We start from the raw sequence: 3,805 nt of genomic DNA on the forward strand, positions 1-3,805 counted from the left end.
CTACCTTGAAATAGGTAACCAGTCTTTGGAAAAAATTCTAGGTTGTACAAAGGTTCTATGTATACAGTTTGTCACAAGTACAAAAGCTACTTTGCAAGACCCGCTTCTTTCCAAAATTTGTTTTTAATGCCAGTCTTTATTTGTTTTGATATGAACATTTGTTGTTGTTTGATTTTTCAATTTTTTGCAAAGCAGCATAGCAACAGTCGTGATTGTGGGACTTGCCTGAGGTTGTGGTCACAACCTTCAAAAACATCATTTGCATATCAGTAAGAAAAAGAAAACGGGAGATGAGTGTTTACCAAAAAAGCAGATTCTAGAGATTTCACGCTGTCTGCATTTCTCCTTCCATGCAAGTTCTCCTTTAGCTTAGCTGACTGCAATCTTGTTTTCTTCCAGGAAGTGAGGGAACGCTGTCAGTAGCACCTGGTTTTTCCATATCTGCACTGATGTCTGATTGGGAGCCACCCATCTTGAAGACGGTGGTGTTATTCACAATGGAGCTGGCCCCCAAGGAAACCAGGAGGTTAGGAACATCCCCACTCCAGACCACAGAGATCTCATTGGTCTTCATGGCCAGACTGCCATTGGGCATGCTGGTCTACTGGTTCCACACAACAGGGTCCACATTCACCGAAGGGGCCAGGATTTCCTTGGGAAACATTTCTGAGACTTTTTTGTATCTGTACTTAACAGAGCCATGGTGTTCTCAATGGCCAGCTTCCTCCCACTAGCGGGCTGAGTTATTGTTCGCCCCATGGATCGTGTAATGGACCTTGAAGTTGACTTTGGTGGTAAAACTCGCCCACAAATGTTGCATACAAAATACTTCTCTCCAGTGTGAGTCCACCCGTGAATCTGAAGAGCGCCAGCAGACGAGAAGTTCTTCCCACACCACATGCAGCCATGTTGCTTGGCCTGTCGGCGTGACTGGGCTGCTAACAAAGCAGTCATCCTGGGGACAATGTTAAGGGTCCCACAAAGGTGCCAGGAACTTCAACTTTGACATAGGTTGGCTGGGCTCAGATAAACATGGAAGGGAGACTGCTCTGACATTTGTGCTTGTAGAGGACCGCCTCATCTTTGCGTTTGACGTCGACTGTGGAGATGTTCGGTGGCTTCCTCTTCGCTTTCTTGCATGGGTCTAGCGCGACAGTGGAGAAAGGACTCTGGAAGAGGACCGAGCTCGGTGTCTGAGGAAGCAAAGCACTTGGGAGAGGAGACATGACGTTTGGGAACAACCTGGTTCCATCCGGCTTCAGAGCAAAGGGTGTCAGCCCTGGGGACAGAGAGCTGGCGGCAGAAGGGATGTTGGCAGAAGGAATGTTGGCAGAAGGGATGTTGGCTTTAAGTAGTTTGGCTTGTTTCAAGGCATCCAGAGACAGACCTTGGGTTCCAGCTTTCTGGCTGAGCAAAGTCACAGCCATAGAAACGTGCTGGGACATGCGACTGCCCAATGTCGTCACCCACCACCAAACTGGAGAGCATGGGAGGTCCACATGTGCACCTGGATGCGATCCGCTGGGTGAGCTGGACCTGCTGTACCTCCTGTTGCAGACATAGGATCTGCTCAAGCACACATGGGCACTGGGACAGGCAACGCATCTGCGCTCTGCTGATTCATCGCCACCTTGGTGCCTCATAGTGCCTGCAAGGTCACATTTGTGTTGGCCACTTTGCCTTTGGGTAAATAACTTATGTCTTGGGGGCGGCGGCAGGACAGTCTCTGTCTTTAGGTACATCGCAGAGTCCACAACTGTCTTCACTCACTGCTTGGACTGGGTGGTTGGTAGCTAAGTACAGCTCTGGAGAAGTCCTCTGAAGACACTGGCCTCTTGCTGTCATTCGTGATGAGAACAGGCAGATTTTTAGTGTGATTTTTTCTTATGTTCCAGGAACTCAGAGATGCTAAAGAACTCTGCAGAGCATTTCTCACAGACACACGTCTCCTGACGAAGCCACTTTACTGTGGCTTCATCCTCACTCGCCTCATCATCATTCCCTGGGTGGGTCACTGGAGCACCCAGCTTCCCCGCCACTGGTGCCACTGGGGCCACAGGAACTGACCCCGGAGTTTGCAGATGCAGCTCCAGCAGCAGTGGTATAGGACATTGTGATATCATTTATTTAATATCAAAACAAACACAAAATACATTACCTTCCTAGCTGCATTACTATCAAAGAAGAGAAATGAGAATGAAAGATGAGAATCAATGTGGAATTTCATTGTATTGATATTGTTTTTCCATTTTGTCATGAGAAAATATCCATGTGTCATTTGTGTGTTTAAATGTTTTTGAGAATGAATGAGAAGTTCTAGCGTGATGACAGCTGCATGAGATAACATCTTCCCTCTTTCCCTTATAATCATGTTAAAACTTCGTTTTAAGCAAAACTAGACTCCTACTATTCTTACCCAAAGTTCAGCAGTTTTAAATAAATAAATGCTCTTCATTTTGTTGTTTGCCTTTGGTCTATTCCAAAGCCCTGAAATGATTTTTTTACAGTTTTGTCATTGTTTTTGAAGAGAGCATTTGCTGACCTTTTCACTCCATAACACTGGAACTCTATCATTTAATTTTTATTTGTGTTTATGGTTTTTTTCTGATTTTATTTTTAGTAGAGTCTGTATTCGCTTTCTAAGACTGTTGTAACAAGGTACCACACACTGGGGGACTTAAAACAACAGAAATTTATTTTCTCACAGTTAGGAAACTAGAAGTCTGAAATCAAGGTGTGGGTGGGGCCCGCCTCTCTGGGAAAGCTGTAGAGGAGAATCTGTTCCATGCCTTTCTCTTCGCTTCTGGCGTTGCTGGCAATCCTCGACTTGTGGACACATCACTCCAGTCTCTGCTTCTGTCGTCATATTGCATTCCATTTATTAATCTTCAGATTGTCTTCCCACTGTGTATGTCTGTCTCTGTCTCTTCTCCTCTTCTTATAAGGACACCAATCATGTTGGATTGGGGCTGTGAAGGTTGTCAGAATAAAAACCAAGTCACTTGTGTTAAAAATCCTCACAAATAGAGCCAAGAAACACCACGAAGGAAGAGTTCTCATGCACAAATACCTGATAACAAGAATTATGACAAAAGACTGCAAAAACTAAAGCTGTGCACAAAGGCCATCACAACCTGACACACACAAAAATTCTTCTGCAATGACATCTGCCCAGCAACTGCCTATCTAATCTTGGACTGGCACCACTCTTATTATTGATTCTTGTAGCTAACGACAATTATCCCGAAACAATTATGTAATTATCCTCATTTTTTCTTTAAAAAGTTTGTCTTTACTTCCCTAAATATACACATAGTTTACTATGGCACACATGTTCCCATTGCAGTGCCCTATTCCCAAATAAACATTTTTCTCTTAGAGCCCCCCTCTTTGTTTGTTATTTAGATTAATAAAAATGATATCTCAGAAGTGGGACCCAAGTGTATCCACCTCAGAGGAATCAGCAGCCCCTGGTATCAAGTGAGGTATCAACCGAGCCCTTTGCGCTCTATGCTGCCGTGAGTTACATTTTCTGCTCTATTAAATATCCTTTTTAATTCTTGGACTCCCTTCCCTCAGTGAATTCTTTTTCAGTTTCTGAGATAATAAAAGATGTTTTGTCTTTTCTGGCAGGTGCTATCTGGAATAAGAACAATGTTTTTCTAATCTGAGTCCTCTAGTTTCCACAGAATTTACATTCTGTCTGGGTCTGCATGCCTGGTATAGTACTTTGTGTGGTCTGCATGCCTGGCTTAAAATTTTTGTGAACACTTATTTTTTGTTTCATTTGGGTTTGGTCATGTGC

The 3,805-nt window shown here is 44.0% G+C and overlaps 1 pseudogene; it reads right to left on the reverse strand.

The window, feature by feature from the left end:
- Nucleotides 1-369: 369 nt before the first annotated feature.
- Nucleotides 370-2,123, reverse strand: LOC100603137 (annotated as a pseudogene).
- Nucleotides 2,124-3,805: the final 1,682 nt, after the last annotated feature.

The sequence above is a fragment of the Nomascus leucogenys genome, chromosome 4, assembly GCF_006542625.1.
Source record: "Nomascus leucogenys isolate Asia chromosome 4, Asia_NLE_v1, whole genome shotgun sequence".
NCBI lineage: Eukaryota > Metazoa > Chordata > Mammalia > Primates > Hylobatidae > Nomascus > Nomascus leucogenys.